Below are 18,215 nucleotides of genomic sequence, written 5' to 3' on the forward strand. Positions count from 1 at the left end.
ATTGACTGATAGGTTGTACAATGAAAATCAAGTTTAAAAACTAAAAAAACCACACACTTAGCAAGGCATAAATGTGGGCTTTATTCAAAATATGTGAGACATCCATCAGCAGCAGCTTTCCCCATTGTCAGTTAAATTTAATAGTACTCTTGGAAGCAGAAATAGCTCCAGTGGAATTAATCACTCCCTTTAGAAAGCTGACAGCTATTTTAAGCAGTCAGCTTTCTGCAGGAAAGTATGTGAGCTCTTCAAAGGAATTTACTTGGAGAAAGTTGCAATATGGCCCTTCTATGTTTAGGTTTAAATTCTGATTTTCACACATATTTCCTAAATGGAATTGTCATGTTTCTGCACTCCAAAATCTGCTTTGGTACATTAACAACTTCAGAAGCATTTCAACCTCCTGGAAATGTCAAGGGATTTTAAGAGTCTGAGGGTTGTGGTTTTTAAATCCTCAGTGTTTTAGAGGTAGCTCACACTCTTATTTTTAGTGCAGAGCTGGTACAGGTTTTGTCATGAGCCAGACACAGCAAGGATTGTTGGTTGTGCTTGTCAGTTCACACCTGTGCCAAGCAGAGCTGTGGAAATGCATGGTATGGGTACTTTCTGGTCTGAGAATCTGTGAGAACAGAGGGTATCCTTTTGTTTAATGCAAAATCAGCACTAACTTTCAGCTTTGGAAAGACTCAGTGGCATAGTTCTTTATCATTTTATCACACAACAACACGTGTGCTCCCTTTGGAGTTTTGCTTGTTTTAGTTTAAGGAGTTTCCTTTAACTCAGTAGTAATGAGCTAAAAACCCTTGGTACCTGTAGGAATGGAGTCAATCTGTAGTTAAAGTCATGCATCCTTTTTCAAGACTCAGTAAGTAGGTCTCAGATGTTATAAATTAGTAATTTTTCCCTCTCCCTCCCTTCTTCAGCACATCTAATTCACTTACTGGAAAGGAGAAAGAGTTTGGGTCCCAATTTACTGATCATGTTTCTCACTCAGTATTCCACAAGCCCATCTTCAACAGCACTGAGGGTAGAATGGGAAATAACATTGTACAAACTGCTCTCTTATATGGGAGCATTTGTATGTCAGAAAAGAGCTGGGCAGAAGGACAAGCACCTTGTCTTAACCTGCCCCAGAGAGTCTGCCAAGTGAGGACTGGGAGATGTATTTCTAACTGGGTTCTTAAGGCACAAGGAGGATTTAAACATGCCAGTGTGGAAAGGGAAAAGGATTCTTCTTTGGAAGGAACAAACCAGCATGAATCAGCTTTCTGTTGCACCCTAGTCAAGCTTTGATGGTGTCTTTCAAGAAGTCAAGCACAGCTGGATTGAACCATGCTCACAGAAACTGAAACAAAAAATCAAATACATATTTTCTGAAACCCCAAGCTATTTGTTGCAGTAAAAATTATCTGCACTTTTAAAAACTGCAGGGTTTTGGGCTTTTTTTCTGAATAAAAGCAGATTAGCTGATTTCAGTCTGCTGCAGCACTGACAGTCTGGGCCAGTTCTCATAGGGGTGATTAGGGGTGATAGGAAGGAGGAAGCAGAGGACAGGCTTAGTCATGTGTCATAGCCAATTAATGTTAATGTAGTGTTCAAAGATGCATATGAAAGCTTGTAAGTTAACTCTTCTTATGGTATTCTGTGGGTGAAAACTCTTAGAGTTTGAGTGATGGAACTAGTTTTTGGAAACATGCAGTGGCAGCATTAACATCATTTATTTCCAAGCAGAAACTAGTTTGGGGTTTCATTTTTTTACATTCCCATGAGCTTTGAAAATAAAACAAGAATTACTCAAAATATATTCAGTGAGTAAACTCACTGAGAAAATTAAAATTTAATGCTACTACAATATTGTTTCCTTGGAGAAAAGTCTTTCACCTAATTGCAGAAATGAAAATCTCACTGGTTGAGCCTCCCTTCCTCATTTGGAATACAGTGCTGTAACACCACAGCCCAGTGTATTTGGTAGGGGATTGAAAGTCTGTTACCTTCTCCTGCCCTTTCTAGGTTGAATTTCTGTGGATATCTGAGTGTATTTCTGGGTTTGCTGACCCCTCCAGTGCACTGACCATGCCTCCTGCTGCCCCACAGCCAGAAGGGGCTGGATTTCAGTGCTGCTCTTTGCCTGCACTGTGGGACACCTGATAATCTCAGCATCCAAGTTTTTGTTCATCTTTCCTCCCTTTCTGGAGCAGGAATATGACAGCCTGATTACAATTACCAGAGTTTTAACATCATGCAGAGCTGTAACCAGTTGGCTGAGACAATGACAGCGTGCAGGCGCCTGCCTCTGCTGCTTGCAGAGTGAAACAAATTAATGTGGATTAATGAGGTGCACGTGATGCAAATTAACCTGTGCTGCTGGGACAGGCTTGAGCAGGCACAGCAAGAGTGGGGCTGGCAGTGGTCCTGGTGAGGTGTGTAACCCCATGGCTTGTGAGGATGTGCCTTGGAGCAGCCGTGTGGAAGGGCTCAAAAGCTGAGAAAAGGTGTGAGTCAATATTTGCTCTTGAGGAACTGCAGTTGTTGTACCTGATTCATGTCTATACACCTACTCCTCATTAAAATGCCGTGTTTGCTGTTGGTGTTTGAAGGTGCAATTTGGCCGTGTCATTTTGTGGGTTTAGTACCTTGAACTTGAAAGTTGATGCCTTTGCCTTAAGGGGTTTGTCTAGCCTAGACATCTTCTTTCTCCATTATTCTGCCTTCTCTCTTCTTTACCCTGAAGAATTGGGAAAGAAAAGTTAATAATAGGCTAAAGCTGGGAGCATTTCCTTTTTAATCACGAAAATCCTGGGGTGAACTTCTTAAAATTACCTGGTTTCTGATATTTTAATTAATGTTACTATTTTTCCTACCACATTTATATTGCCCCCAGGGAACACTTTTTTCCTTGCCTTTCCTACATGGAATTCTACAAAGATTCCTCTACAATTAATGCAGCAGCAAAAGTAAGAAAATGGACAGAAAAGGTTTAAAGTTGGAAAGCCATTATTCTCAAACTTCTCTCAAGTGGTAAAATATGTAAGTATAATAATGTTAAAATGTCCTTAAGCCTTCTCACATCAGAGTTTTAATGGCTTTATGGAATTGCTGTGACAACAAGGTAAAAAAAGCTTAAAAAAAAATGGGTGAGTCTAAGATCATGCTGGAGAATAGAGAAACAGTAAGCAAATCATTATCTTTCAATTCACACAGTAAGAGTCTGATTCATTGTTATTAGGCAACTTGTTTGGTTTCAGGGTTTCAAAATCCATCTCACTTATTTTTATTATTTTTTAATTTATTTAAAGGACTTCAGGTTTTTTGTTAAGAGAGCCTGAAGTTCCTTCATTACCTTCTCAATGTCCATAATTTCTGTCTGAGCTTTGAAACAATGAAGTTGTTCTCTATGTTTGCTGTTAATCGCTATTATCTCAGACTGCTTTTAATTTCACTTCATCTGATGTATTAGGTGCTGTGTCTTCTCTCAGAATGCACAAGTCAGAAAAGTACATCAATAAATAGTATGCTGGGTTTCAAGCATTCATTTATTGTTACAATTTATTCTGCTTTAATGACAGTTTCTATTCATTCATACCATTTTTAAGTCACGTTGGAGATAAGAATGAGAAGTCATTTCTATGAGAGCAAAAGGGGATGTGTTTGAGAAACTCTTCATGCACCAATCTTTGTAAAGCTCGAGTGGTTTTTGGTAATTAATAAATTTTCAGTGATCCACAGCTTGTCTTATGCTGAGAACTTGTAAGACTGAGACAGACTCACTAAAACATTCATTTTGAATCAAACTATTACCTTACAAACCTCTGTCTCAAGCTTTTAAAATGGTATTGTGAGAAGTAAAATTATGAGGAAGAACTCCAAGCGTGACTCAAGGTGAACATTGACTCAGAGGGATGCAGCAAATACACTGTTTGCTCAAAAGAGTCAAGCACTTGCTTTGAAACACCTGTTTTCTCATAAATCAGTGAATTCAAACAAAGATTGTTCACACCCTAACTGAAAACAGTCATTTTAAGTGGTGCTGTTCATGCCAGTTCTGCTGTTTAGGGTAATACTGAGAAGTCCATCCATTACATTCACAAGAATTAAGTTTTAATTTATCCCTTTGCAGTAACTTATTTCTCCTGTGCTACCTTTGCAGGATTCAGAGATGCACAGAAGTGAAAAGCAGATGTCAAACTTAAAAGCCTAAATACATAAGTACCTACAGGTGAGAATGTATATTTAAAGCTGTTGACCAAGTCTTGTTCCCTGTCTCTGTGCAGAGGCATAAACAAAATTTTCAGCCTTCTTCTTTCTCAGCTCTTTCTTCTCTGTTAGAGCTCCATAGCCTCTGGAGCAATTTGGAATTTAAGTCTTATTGTAAAGCAGTCCTTTATTAAAGTGCCCAAGTATCTCAGATGACTACTATAAATGGTGTTACACACCCAAAAAGGAATACCGATTGACTTTTGTGTGCATGTATTTTGCTTTTTTTTTAGCATTTTGCAGGCATTTTGATAGATAAAATATTTTTGGCAGCGATTCTCTGTCCTAGACTTCAAGTTCTTGAATCATCATAAGAGCTAAAGTAATCACAAGAAAATACTGTAGGGCTGCTGAGAGCTGGCAGTGAAAAGAATTGTGTCACTCTGGGTAGCACTAGTCTCCAGGGTCTGCTTTCTTTGGCCTTGACAATCCAACAACAATATTATTTTGCTTCTCTTGGCACAAATATCTTCTATTTCAAGAACAGCTTTTAGGCAGTACATTCAAGGAAGTCTAGGCTGTATTTCACATTTACTTTCTGGGCACACAAGTGAAGTATGACAGAACAGGAAGATGTTGCCAGTTTTATCACTGAATTTTCCCTTTATGCCTGGATGGTGCCTGAACACTCATTTCCCGTTCTGTCTAATCAGCTTTGACAGGTCCTTTTTGCAGCCCAGTTCTCCCTGAAAATAAGTATTTCTGTAGTGTCTGGGGAGGATGATGGGGCAAAGCAGAGGGTACAGGTGAGGCAGATGGGGTGTTGTGAAACAGAAAACAGGGTCAGAACTGCAGAGGTACCAGTCTGTTCAGTGGGATTTCTCACCCCAGAAGCCAGAGGGAATTGTAATTCACTTCCCATGAATGTGGAATTAAATCTCTGAGGGATCTTTGCAATTCTTTTAATGGGATCTTATGAGTGTCTGAGGCTAAATATCTTGTGGTAAAATCACTTGCCAAGCTCTTCTTAGCATTTCAGTAGGATCAGATTCATAATTTGTTTTCCAGAAACTCCTTATGTTTGCTGCTTCACTTCTGCATCCTTTTAGATACTTAAACTGCTGTTAATACTTGCTGTAGCTATTGTGTGTCAGTGGACTTCACAAGTGCCACAGCATGTCTGTGGCACTGCCAGGTGCCAAAAGTTCCAAAATACAGCTGAGGAACCTGTGGCAAGGACAGACCACAAGACTTACTAAGAATCACATGAGAAGATGTTGCTGTTGGGTCCTGGTAAATAGGAGATGTGGGCTGGATTCATGTCTCCAGCCCAGAAATCTGGTTTCCCCTCTGATGTTTGGCTGTTGACAAACAAATTGTTTAGATTAAAAATAAAGGGAAAACAACACTGAAAATTATTGGTTGACTTCATCATGTGTTACAAATGCTTTTGTATCTTTTATTAAAAAAACCCCAAAAATTAAAGTCTTGCCTTATATTTCTTAAGCATTTTTATCAATATCTTTTTATCAAAGAGCTGCACCTTTGTGACAATCAGTAGTTGGTCTGCTCTGCAGTGAACCTTTTCTTAATGTTAGAAATTTGATCCACTCCAAATTCACATCACCAGCACCATTAAATGGTGGCATAAATGACAATGTCAGCCTGGCAGTTCTGCAGACCCACAGCTTTTGATTGATTCTCTCAAAAGTTTCTGATGGCATGGTTACAAACTGTCAGGTAGCCTTTTAAAGAAGCTTTTCTTAGTTGCCAGGAAAGATGTCTTGTGAATCTGAAAGTTGTCTTGTGAATCTGAAAGTTAAAACCTCAAGTTTGGCTTAATATTTCTAGGACTGGTTGCACACAGGCAATGGGAACAGAGATCTCCCCATGCTTTGTCATTTTTGTGTGTTACAAATGGCCTTGAGGCAGAGTTAGAAGGACAAAGGCTGGATCTGTTTGTGTCCCCTCTCTGGGAGTGAGCAGGGACGTGTCATTTAGTGACTGTGGATGTGTGTGGTGGCCTCAGGAAGGAGCCTGCAGTGTCCCACACCAAACTGAAGGGCATTTACAGCTTGCTGCCTGGTTGGGATTCAAATGATTTTATTCCTGAGCTTGATTCCATGCAGTTTGTCAGAATACCATATATAAATAGACTGCTAGCATTACATATATATATTTTTATATATAGATATATATACAAACATATACTTGCCTAAAAATCTGGTAACTGCACAGAAATAAAAAAGAAAAATGCCCTGCATGTTTGTACATTTTTCTCATGTGGTTTGAAGCTGAAATGATACCAGATCAGGGTTTTTAAAAGTGGTCAGCCAGCACTTCTGAAGTTGCTGTGCTTCCAACCAACCTCAGCAGCAGCTGCTGTCCCCGTTTGTGGATCAGGGTGTTCTGGCCTTGTTGGGGCTCAGGGAAGCAGGTGAGGCTGTGCTGTGCTTGGCTGTGTGGTGATGGCAAAACTGGAGCTGATTTGCTATTTGCTGATGGAACAGCAGCAGATGTCACACTCAAGGTGCTGCACTGCCTTCCCCAGCCAAGTTACTGCTTGGGAACCCTGCTTGTTTCGTGTCAAATATGTTAATCATCATCCTATGACCATGCAGAAAGCCTGAGCAGAGTGAAATCTTTGAGGTTCCAAAACAGAGACAAATGTTTTGAATTCTGTGTCTCTATTTTTGAGGCCGTTTCTCTCTTGGGGCAAATGAATTATCAGGTTTAACAGCTCTACAAGTGTTAGACTGAGGTAAGAGGTTATTGTAGCTCTGTGTTCATCACTGCTGACTCAGCATGACTTTTTATTGACAAAGATTGAACCCATACAGAGGAACTACATCCTTAAAGGTGGGAAATTAACGAGCAAGAGAAAAGTCAGTAATATGAAAAGAGAACTAAGATGTGATGAATTTACAAAGAAGAAAGAATCTTAAGTCCTGTCAGCCTTTTTACAACGTCAAGGAATGGAAATGAACCTTGTAATAACAAAGAAGAGTAATATTTGAAGCTGTCCCTAGAATATATTTCTGTGCAATTCATCAGCTGCTGTAAAATATTGAGGACAAGGACACAGCAGGGTTCAGGGTGGCTCCAGGAGGCACAATAAATATTACTTGGCCAACCAGACTTCTGCTCTCTATAATCCAATCTTTTCACTGCAGTAGTCAGCAAGAAAAAGGTGAACTAAACCTCATTTTAAATTTTACATTATTAAGTTTTTAGGGCTTTTTTGTAGTGTGCACTTGTTTAGGTTATGTCTGCCAAGAAGGCTGTGCAGTTCACTGCTAATTCAAGCAAAATATACATAAAGTACTGTCCTTAATTCATGTAAAGAAGTCTGTCTTTGAAACAAATACATGTTTTCAGGTGAGAAGTTATGCAAATTGAAATAGAGTGAATACTGCCCATGATAGTAACATTTCATAGACTTGTGCCTAGGTGCAATTGGCTTTTTTTAACTGGCTGGGAGTTTTTTTTAATAGAGAATGTCTTTCTCTAGGTAGCTGTTTATACAGTTCAGTACACTTGAGCAAACTGCAATTCTCCTCTGTAAATGCCTTTTCTGCTACAAACACTGGCAATTCATGTATTTTGGGTGCATGAAGGGCTTTTATCTAATGGTCAGAACTTAGTAATTTGATTTTCTTGTGTGAATCAACTCGAGCTATTGTCTCCATCCTTCACTCCTCTGCCTGAAGAGGTTAAGCTGCATGAATCAGTAACAGCAGAATATTGAATGTATTTGGATGACTTACACCAGAGCATACAGAATCTCTAAAAGATGAGCCCCCAGGTCCATTGTATGCCATAAAAATTAAGTTTTTATTGGAAAACTAATTCCTATATTGGAAACTAATGGCACTCCATGCCAATCAGCAACATTTTGATACCAGTTTGGCATTCCTCGTTGGGGCTGCACTCCTGGGGTGATGCTGTCTCACATAATGTTTAAACTGATCTTATTTTAATTAAGCCTGGTCTGACTAGACTGGTATCTATTGGTGCTTGCTTTGGGTCGAGTATCTATAATACTGTTTAATTTTTCAGAATGGTTTATTCTCATAAGCACTTGACAACAGTTTGCTGGAATTATCTTGCATCACTTCAGACATCAGAAATACTCTTTGTTAATGTTTAAGCCAGCCATGGTTACACTGCAACTGGACACCTTACCAGCTCCCTTCATAAATACTAATGTAAAATTCATAAATGAATCTCCTGGAGAAAGTCCAGAGGAGGCCACAGAGATGCTCAGAGGGCTGGAGCACTTCTGCTATGGAGTCAGGCTGAGAGAGCTGGGTGTGCTCAGCCGGGAGAGAAGAAAGCTCCAGGAGACCTTCCAGTGCCTAAAGGGGCTACAGGAGAGCTGGAGAGGGACTTTGGACAAGGGCATGGAGTGACAGGACAAGGGGGATGGCTTTAAACAAGAAGGCAAGTTTAGAGTGGATATTGGGAATAAATTGTTCCCTGTGAGGATGATGAAGCCCTGGCACAGGCTGCCCAAAGAAGCCAGGGATGCCCCATCCCTGGAAGTGCTTGAGGCCAGGTTGGATTTGGGCTTTGAGCAACCTGATCTAGGGCAGGGGGTTGGACTAGAAGATCTATAAATGTCCATTCCAATCCAAACTATTCAACAATTTTATAATTCCATAACATGTTCAAGCTCTTGCTCTGCTCCCAGGACTCATGAGCGAGCCCTTCAGTAAGCCACAGACACTGGACACTTCAGCTTCTACAGGGCCTGGGGTAGGCAGGGAAAGGCAGGAGACAGAGGGGAATTGCATAGCCTGCCTGCAGTGTTCAGAGCAGGGCTTGTGCAGAGGCCCTGAACCTGTGTGACATCGTTCGGAACATGTTGGACTAAGTAAATACAGTGTAGTTCTGCAAAATGACCATTTAAAAGCAATTTCATAAGGGGCTGTTCAGTGTCTCTCTCATTGTCTTCAGGTTGCAGGAAAGCTTCTGTAAGCCTTAATGTGGGAGCTGAAAGCTGTCACACTGTTGGTTTGCACCACTCTGACTGTGCTTTCCCCAGGGTGAGTGTGTTTGAAGAGCCACCTGTGCTGAGCTGCTGTGCTCAGGAAACCCACCCAACTGAATCTTTCTCTTGTGGGCTGTTGTGCTGTGGGATAGAGACAAGACCAGGGCCCTCAAAACCTTGAATTCTGACAGATTTCTCTTAGTTTTAGTTTTGTGGGTATAAGAGGAAGGTTGAAAAGCCCTGAAAAATAATGTAGTCTGTTTTTTTTTTTTTCTTTCTGGTTTCTTTTTGAATTTGTATTTTGTGGTTGATTGCAATCTTGGCTCTAGATTTTTCCTGCTACTGCTAAATTATAAATCTGGGTAGTCAGAACCTGACCTGTCAAGTAGTTTAGTCCATCTGCTAACAGATAACCTTAATTAAACAAATCTGAGCAGGGACATGTAGGTGCCAGTAACAATTCATTGGTCAGAAGTCCCAGGAACCTCAACCCAAGGTCCATGAGGATTCAGTTTTAAGTTCAAAGTGTACATGGGGTTCTTTTTTCAGTCCCCTTTCCTAAATTCTTCTATTCTTTGAGACTGATAATGCCTCTGCTTTCTTCAGTGGCTCTTTTCTCAGCTCTGATCTTTCCTCTGGATCTCTGCCACTGTCACAGAGGACTGTGCAAATTTGGCCAGTGTCATTTATGACTAGGGCAACCTTGCTCCATATGGTCACATAGACCTCATTTTCTTAGAAAGTCAACCTAAAAAACTTACAAAACTTCCCAGCAGATGGAAAGGCCATGATGTGGTGCTCCACTTGTACACCATGAACATGCTAATTGAAGGGGAATAAATGCCAGTTGACTCACTTTTGAAAAAAGAGTTACACTTCTGGAAGTCAGGAGGAGGAGATTGACATCTCTGAAAACACTGAAGGAAATGGTTTTGGTTTGTTCAGTGATCATTCCCAAATGTGTACATGGTGGGTCAGCCACCCACTGGAAAGTGGTTGCAGAAACTGTGCTCTAAACTAAGGTTCTTGTTGTCAAACATGAAAGATAAGATCCCAAATGAAAGTGTTCTTGTCACATTTCCAATAAAAAATTTTGCATCTATGATGTAAATGCTGCAAATGAGACATAGCAGATTCTCATCTAGCAGAAGTGACTTGTAGCTTCAATTTAGGTAAGCAATAACAAATTTTCTAAGGTCATAAACAATGGTTATTGTTCACGTGTTTCCTGATCTCCTTGTTCCTGGCCTTTCACATTGGTGCCAGTAGTTCTTTACATTTAAAGTACTAAACACAGAGATTGATGTTATTTACTCTTTACTTAAACACATATTTTTTTACTTTTTAAAGGCAAATTTCAGTAATGAAACCTAATTCTGCTCATCTGTTTCTCCCAGTAAAGCCACCAGAGCATTGCAATTCCGATTTGAGAAACAAATGGAGCCACAGACCTTCATCACATCTCAGCAGAAAATCATTCAGATCTTCCTGGAGACCCCTTGGAGACCAGGGTGTCCAGGGCAGATACCAGCATTCCTCTTTGCAGGCTCAGCAGCACTAAATTAGATCTGTTCTTTGTCTGCAAAACTTGTGTGCTGCTTGGCTCTGTGAAGGAACTGCTCTATACATACAGGACAAGGTAAAACTGTACATGTAAAGCACAAAACCAAGGTTAAAGGTGCTGTTTAAAACTGAGCTTGAATGGAAGAGTTCTGCATTTCAATTTTGGCTCTGTCCCTGGTTCACCAGGTCACCTGGATTAAGTAGCTCTTCCAAGGCCTCTTGTTTCAGCTACAAATGGTGCAAAAAGGGATTCTGTAAGATTTCTCCTGTCCATGCTGTGCCCCTGAAGCAGATTTCTGCTGCCCCTTTCCTTCCTTTCTCCTGAAGGTTACCATTCCTTAGACATCCTTGTGTCCCTGTGTCCACTGCTCTCCCTCCCAGGCAAACAGATCCACTAAAACTCTCCATAAAGGGCAGCCAACATTACAGTAAGTAATTATTAGTAATAATTAGTAATTATTAGTTAGACCACCCTTCTGAGGGTACAGGAATAACAGGAAATGCCTGCAAGCAGTGGAATTGCTTGTTCAATGAACACAGTGGAGCCCAGATACTCATCCCTGAACACAGCTGTGACACTCATAGCCCTGTGAAGAGTGCCATGAATGTGCAAAACTGTCACTATTTTATAATTTGTTTTCCCCTTTATGACTTTTTATACATTGGTTTCATGACTGGCTGCAGTATGTGAATTATTTGTGGCAAAATCCTATTTCACAGTCTGCCTGAAAAAGTCCACAACTGAAACAGAACGTCTCAGAGAGAAGTGAGCAAAAGATTGTTTCTGTGGTGGAAGGATCCCACCAAAGAAAGGGAGAACCACTGAATCACCTTGCCCTGAACTGGGGCTGTGGTTCCAGCGAGACACACAGGGAGCAGCAACACCTGCCAAGTTAACCCACTGCTGGCTTGTGAGCCACATCCTCGTCACATCTAGCCTCTGATAACTTCTCCAAGCATGTTTCCTTAAAGATGGAGAGGCATTCAACCAAAATCACTACAAATCACCCAGCTACAACACCTTGCACTGCATCTCAAACGTGCCATTTATCTGTGGAACCAGATCACAGTGTAGAACAGTTGTTTGAGCAAGTCAGAGACCTATTATATCTTAATTAAATTAAGGACTTCTTTTCAGCATGGAGCGCCTGGCCAGCACTGCCTTCCCACACCACAGAAGCTGACAGCATGCTCAGTGGCTGTGTTAATCTGCCAGAACATCAAGAGAAAAGCACCAGGGTGAGAACTGGGAGATTTGTATTCTCTTTCCACAAGCTTCTCTTGTGATTTACAGCTTACCACAAGTGCCAGATGAACTCTTCTAGCTGCAGCTGTTTTAACCATAAGATGTTGTAGCTGCTGGTTCTTCTGGACATCCAGAGGTGGAAATGGCCTGAGGGAGATCAGAGCCCTGCCAGATCTGCTGGTGTCTCTCCAGTTTCCCATCCTGCTTCTGTTTCCAGAGCAAGGTACAGAGCAGCCAAGCATGGTATCTTTTCAACGCTGATCAGCTGTAACAGTTCTTGATTATAACCTAAAACAGGTGTCACAAAACCCTCAGTACACAAGAGACTATAAATAAGTGCAGTGCCATAAATCTGTGGGACAGTTTGGGAAAAGGAACACCAAGTGTTCTTCATCTTCCTTTCAGAGTGCAATTCACAGTTGAAAGCAATGAAGTGCTATTTCAACCAGGTGGGTTTTGTTTCTTTTTTCTGTCAAAGTGAAGGTTGAGGCATTGATTCCTATTGAATTTAGGAAAAACCTGCTTTGATTTCAGAGGGCTGCAGAAAACTGCCTGTCCAGATTTGCTCCTAAGAGTGTGCTGTCAGTCACTTCTTCTCCAGGATGGAACACTCAGTGCGGGCATAAATCTTAAATCAAAGTTTCCAGAGGTGACTGATAAAACCACAAGTCCTGAACACCTGTGGGAGCACAGTATGCTGGCTCCACTTGTCACACATTGCAACCAGAGGCTTCATTGCAGAATTGATACTTAACAACACCTGGCAAAACCACAGATCCTCAGGTCACAGACCTTTTCTTCCTGCATTGACAGGCTCAGGTCCTTGCTGTTTCTGTAGGTGAGATATGAAAGTTTGAAATAAAACTAGATTCTCAGTGGGGGGATTGTGAAAGAAGTACATTGTGGGTTTTTTCTCTGTGAGAGCTGTGGAGAAAACTGAAAACCTGTTTGTGTGGGAGAGGGGAGATTTAAAAAACACCTTTATAGTGAAGTTGGATTCCTTAGAATTAAGGGTGAAACAGTTCCCAGCAGTGTTCTGAGCACTGACTTGACAAGCAGTTGAAGCTTTCCCCAAAGCTAAGTGCTAAATGTTTCCAAACCATCTGCATTATAAATTCAAGCTCCACAAACTGAACCACAGTTAGCAATAATATCATGATGTGTGAGAAATATATTGGCTGTGATAGCTCTCGCATTTAGGTAAGCTTGTTCCCTAAAAATGTCTCTTTTGAAGCTGTATTGTATCAGTCTATATGTGTAGCTTCTTTAGGTGGTGGAAGGTGCTAGAAGGTCTCCCTGGAGCCTTCTCCAAGGTGAACATCCCCAGCTCTCTCAGCCTGTCTCCATAGCAGAGATGCTCCAGCCCTCTGAGCATCTTCATGGCCTCCTCTGGACTCGGTTCAGCAGACCCACATCCTTCTTATGCTGGGGGCATAGCCAACTGCTGTGCTTAAAAAAATAACAGGTCACTCTGCCTTGCTCAGCCTCACCCCAGCAAGGCTCCCTCTCTTGCTTTGCACTCCCCATGTTGCTGCAATGCCAGGAAACTGCATTTCTGTCTGGACAAATGAGTCAGTCTGGGCAAAGTGGTGTGTGACCACTGAAACGTGAGACTTCTCAGCAGCTTGCAAGATTTGGTTCTTTTGCCCACTTCTTAGAGGCCCATAGTAGTTTTGGTTCTGCAGTTTCATGCAAGTCCAGGTCAGGGCATTGAGGGCTCAGCTCTTGCAGGTTTCTCTCAAGCAGCACCTGGGCTCGCCCTCAGGAGCAACATCTGTGCATGCACAGAGGTCCCTGGGCCCAGTAGCTCTTATCAGTCAAGTCCATGATGCAGAGACCTCAGGGCCCCTTGGGAAGGCACCTTTTTCACCTCTATTGTGTGTAGTGTTCAAATTTGAGTGTGCATCAGCAGCTTCTTCACACGTGAGCTCCATCCCTGCTCCATGCTGTCATGCTCAGCATGGAGAAGGATAACTGGGAAGCTGATGTGAAATTAACACTTTGACAGTAGAGTTGTATCCCGCAAAACAGCATCAGATCCCATCAGATTTAAAAGAAGTCTGCATTTTGGGACCGTCTGTGAATGGCCAGCAGCTGGCATTGGTGTCTGTTCAAGCACTTACAGTTCTGTGATATTTTTTGAAAACTCTTGGGATGCATGTCTCTTCCCTGCTCAGTTACTCCGTGTCACTCTCTGAGGGCATCAGCCTAAAGAAGGAGATGGACTCATTTCCTTAGAATTACCCTTGAAATGAGGGGATTTTATGGAAGTGGCTTTGTTTTCAGAAAAATCCCTCTCACATCAGACAGAGAAGGTGTTGCCAGCTGTTCCCTGCCTGCCCTCTGGTTTGTTTACCGCTCTTTTCAGTCATTTCTTTTTTTTTCCCTTAGCTCTACAAGTGAAGAAATCTGACCGCACGCTTTCGTGGGTGCCGACCCCGGCGCTGTGCCTGTGGTGGAGGTGTTGTGTCACCAGCCTGAGCAGAGCCAGCCCCTGCCTCCCTGCAGCTGCCTCTCATCTCTCCACTCTGCTCAGAGCAGCCAGAAGCACCAGCTGGTGAAGGAAAGGATGCTGAGACAGCCCCCCTGAGCTGGTGTCCATCCCTCCCTCACCGTGTGGCCTTATCCGCTCTGCAGCACTCATCTCACAGCTCCATCACCTTTCCTCAGGATTTTACTGCTCTGGCAGCTAACTGGGTTAAGGTTACCCATGAGGTTTCTGATGAAGTGTGAAGGAAGTGAGGACACACATGCCACTGCTGTTGTGGTGGTGCTTTCTTGTTCATTGGTGGGTGTGCTGTTAAAACAAATGAACCTTTGTTTCTTCCTCTTTTCTTAGCAATCTTTATAGACTTTCTGATGGCATTTTCTTAGGCAAACATAAGCAAGCAGGCATCTTTGTAGCCTTACTGCAACATTTGCTCATGGAGAGCAAGGATAACTTAAGGGTTTTTAAGGAAGATATTTTCCCCCTGTATCTTCTAACCTGCACTATTTCAAGTAACTTCATGTCTTTCTGTTCTCTTTCCAGATTCCTGTGGCTCCTGTACATTGGTGAAGATGCTGAGAGCAGCTGGAGGAATGAGGGCATTTTGTCTGTCCCATGCTGTAGAAGGCCTAATTCTTAATTACTAATTAATTCTTGATGAGTCTTTTGTTAGCCTTGACAAATTCAACAGTCACATTAATGATATCTCTCCAAACTGGAATTTGTTTCAATTGTGTTTTATTTTTAAGAAGATGAGTGAACCCACAAGAATTCCCTCTGCAGGATACATCTTCAGTCATTTCACCACTCCTAAGAGTAAACTAACTCCCTGCTGAGTTATTCATGACCCTTCTCAGCCAGGCTGATGTGATCTGATCACTTCCTGAGGCTGTTGTGAGGAATAAACCAAGCATCTCCCTTCATGCTGTGTGCTAGCACATCACAGAATTTCTCTGAGACTCTATGAAGAGAAAAAAAATCAACACAAACCATAATTTGTCCCACATCCCAGATGAGCTACCCAGAATTTTTGCTCTTAAACCAATTCTCTTTATTGTGCTTCTCAGTCCTGGTGCTCTTCCTTATTTCTCTGCCTGAAGCTCATTTCTTCCATCATGGCCATACATAACGAATTGTGATCAGCCAGGTTACATCACTGGCACTTTTATCACTGTCCCTGGGGGTTTCTCACTCCTGAAGTGAGATCTGGAGTGACAGTCACTTGAGAAGCAAGAAAAGTGGTGCTAATGAAGGTGGAAAGCAGCTGGTGCAGGAAGAGGTGAAAGCTGGAGGTGGGAAAGAGGGAAGAGAGAAAAGGAAAGACTAGAAAAAGAGGCATGGTCAGACCTTAAGTCTGAAAAGCAAAGTTCACACCAGAGGGTGACTGTGGTTAAAATGCTGGTGATGGGTTTAAGAGGCAGCTCTGCCAGAGAAATCTGCCCAGCTGGACCTGCCCAAAGGGATATGAAATGAACCTTGATGGTTTTCAGGACTTCAGAGGCAGAAACTGCCCCCCCCAAAAAAAAGCTCCAAGCTTTGTTGAACATTTTTCTGGAAATGCAATGCTATAATTTATTTGGGGATGGGAAATCAAAATCTGAGCTTTTTCTGAGCAAAATGCTCAGGTACAAGCCGAGCCAGGGAAAGACCCAGGTGCAAATTCCTTCTGCATTTGATTTGAGCCTGTGTGGGAGGTTTAGGCTCAGGGTAGCTGTTAGGTCCTTCCCCAGGGCTGGCCCTGGAGATGGCCCCATGATCAGATATCTCCACACAGCCACTCACCTGTGCTTTGGAGGAGATGGAGATTCTGTGTCTGCTCAAATGGAAGGAGGACCTGTGGCAGGTCCTGTGTGACTGCAGACCACCTTCCAACACCACCAGGATCTTCTGCTGCAGCAGGAAATGTCCATCATGACAGGTGCACGAGAAATAACAGAGAAGTATCTCTGCAGTCTCATGAGATATATCCAGAGATCAGCACCTACCTTGTCTTAAATCATGTGTTTGGTACATTTCTGTCCCTTGTGGGCATTTTTTAGACTCTTCAGAGGACCCCAGCAGGTCTGGGGTTCCACCAAGGTTTCTTTTTACATCACTTTGTTCAGGTTGAGCCAGAACTGCTTCTCTGTAGCACCTTAACACTTAATTTTCACAATTTAATCTGAATTACTGCCATGGAGCTAGGTCAGTGGGGTTGGTGACCTGCTCACAGCCTGACACAGATGCAGCCAGGCTGGGCAGGAGCTGAAAACTGCCTCTTTGATCTGCCTAACTGGAGCTGAGGGAAGCCAGAGCATAGTGGATGGATGGGGGGCTTCCACAGCTCAGAGCCCACTCTGTCCCAAAGGGCAAGGACAAAAAGACCAGGGAATAAATCCACTTGTGTTACCCATTTGACTCAGAAGAGCAGGCAGGTTTGGGTACAATCTGTTCTGGGACCTACTGGAACTGCTGGAAAAGCAGACAAATCCTGAAGTCCTGCCCCCAGGCTGCGACCCCAGGTGTGTCACAGCCACAGCAATTGTGCTGCTAGTGTGAAAACAGCCCTGCTTGGTTTGTGGTGATAAACAGATGACAGTAAAGGGGGGAAAACTTTGTAGTTTTCTAAATGTTCCCGACCCACGTGCACACATGAGCCGGCTGTGCAGAGGGAGCAGCTCGGTGCAGCTGCAGAGGATGCACATCTGTCTGTGCTCAGCTAAAACCTCTGTGTAGGTGCAGGAACCCCTTTCCCTATGGCTCTGCCATCCTCCCAGGGCTCATCCCTGCTGGGCCACACTCACGGTGCATGTTTAGGATTGAAGAGTAGATAATGGGAATTTTTCCTGGTTTCTTTTTCTGCTACTCATAACCAAAACAGGTTTAAGGGGTAAAGGCTTTGTATAAAAGGGCAATTATTCACTGGGAAATTAGTTCTCATGAAACATGTGAGCTGTTAGCACATAAGAAAGGTGTTTTAACCAAAATAACCATGTGTTTTTGTGAGGCTTTGTGTTGGGGAAACTGAAAGGAGCAGCAAAGCGTAGAGGGGACAAGGTAATGGCCCTTTCCCAGCCAGGTGAGAGGGGTGAAGGGAGAGTTCAACCTCCCATCCCAAGGGTGAGGGGGTTGTATTTGTGGTTCTTGGAGAGGAAAAAATGGATTTCTGTGGGTTTAGACCATGATTTACTTTTCTATATTTTCATGAGCTCAATTATAATGTATATTTTAAAGGGGAAGTGTCTTTATGAAAGTTTTGCATTTCTTTAAAACACCTATGCTGTGGCAACATTATATTTCTTTGCACTTCTCAGCCTGGTGGTTGTGAAATGTGGGTTTTAAATTAATTTCTCGGTTTTCACTTGGTTTCTGCTGGATTAAAGGACTTTATCTATTTATTTCAACCTGAATTGCAAAGAGGTTTTTTTTCTGTGTAACTCCCCACTCCCTCCTTGATTCTCAGAATACAGCACCTCTGAGATGAAACTGAACATGGGCTGGAAATGAGGTGGTTAATCTAATTTTTGAAATTGTCCATGTTTTAAAATTTTTAGAGACCTCCTATGTGTATTTTGAGTCCCTTTCTGTATTCAGAGACAGGGGAGCAATGCAGGTGAGGAGGGGCAGAGTGAGAGTGGGGAATGAGTTTCTGCATCAGCTCAGAACCCCATTCTGCAGCCCAAGGCAGAAATCTTTGTGTTTGAGTGAATATTCTGCGGACAAAAAGCAAGTGAGAGATCTGGGCTTATAAA

The 18,215-nt window shown here is 42.4% G+C and overlaps 2 long non-coding RNA genes across 2 annotated transcripts; one reads left to right on the forward strand and one right to left on the reverse strand.

Annotated features, from left to right (window-relative positions):
- Positions 1 to 61: 61 nt before the first annotated feature.
- LOC147652888 (uncharacterized) lies at positions 62 to 16,300 on the reverse strand. The gene is made up of 3 exons (XR_015287501.1): positions 16,267 to 16,300; positions 12,050 to 15,445; positions 62 to 2,725 (listed from the first exon to the last, which is right to left on the reverse strand). It is a non-coding gene; the product is annotated as an uncharacterized LOC147652888 (long non-coding RNA).
- LOC111928310 (uncharacterized) lies at positions 2,378 to 17,867 on the forward strand. Its single transcript, XR_015287500.1, has 5 exons — positions 2,378 to 2,492; positions 2,882 to 3,027; positions 4,148 to 4,216; positions 14,388 to 14,784; positions 15,028 to 17,867. It is a non-coding gene; the product is annotated as an uncharacterized LOC111928310 (long non-coding RNA).
- The last annotated feature ends 348 nt before the right edge of the window (positions 17,868 to 18,215 follow it).

This window comes from Cyanistes caeruleus, chromosome 5 (genome assembly GCF_971803275.1).
Source record: "Cyanistes caeruleus chromosome 5, bCyaCae1.hap1.1, whole genome shotgun sequence".
NCBI classification, from domain to species: domain Eukaryota; kingdom Metazoa; phylum Chordata; class Aves; order Passeriformes; family Paridae; genus Cyanistes; species Cyanistes caeruleus.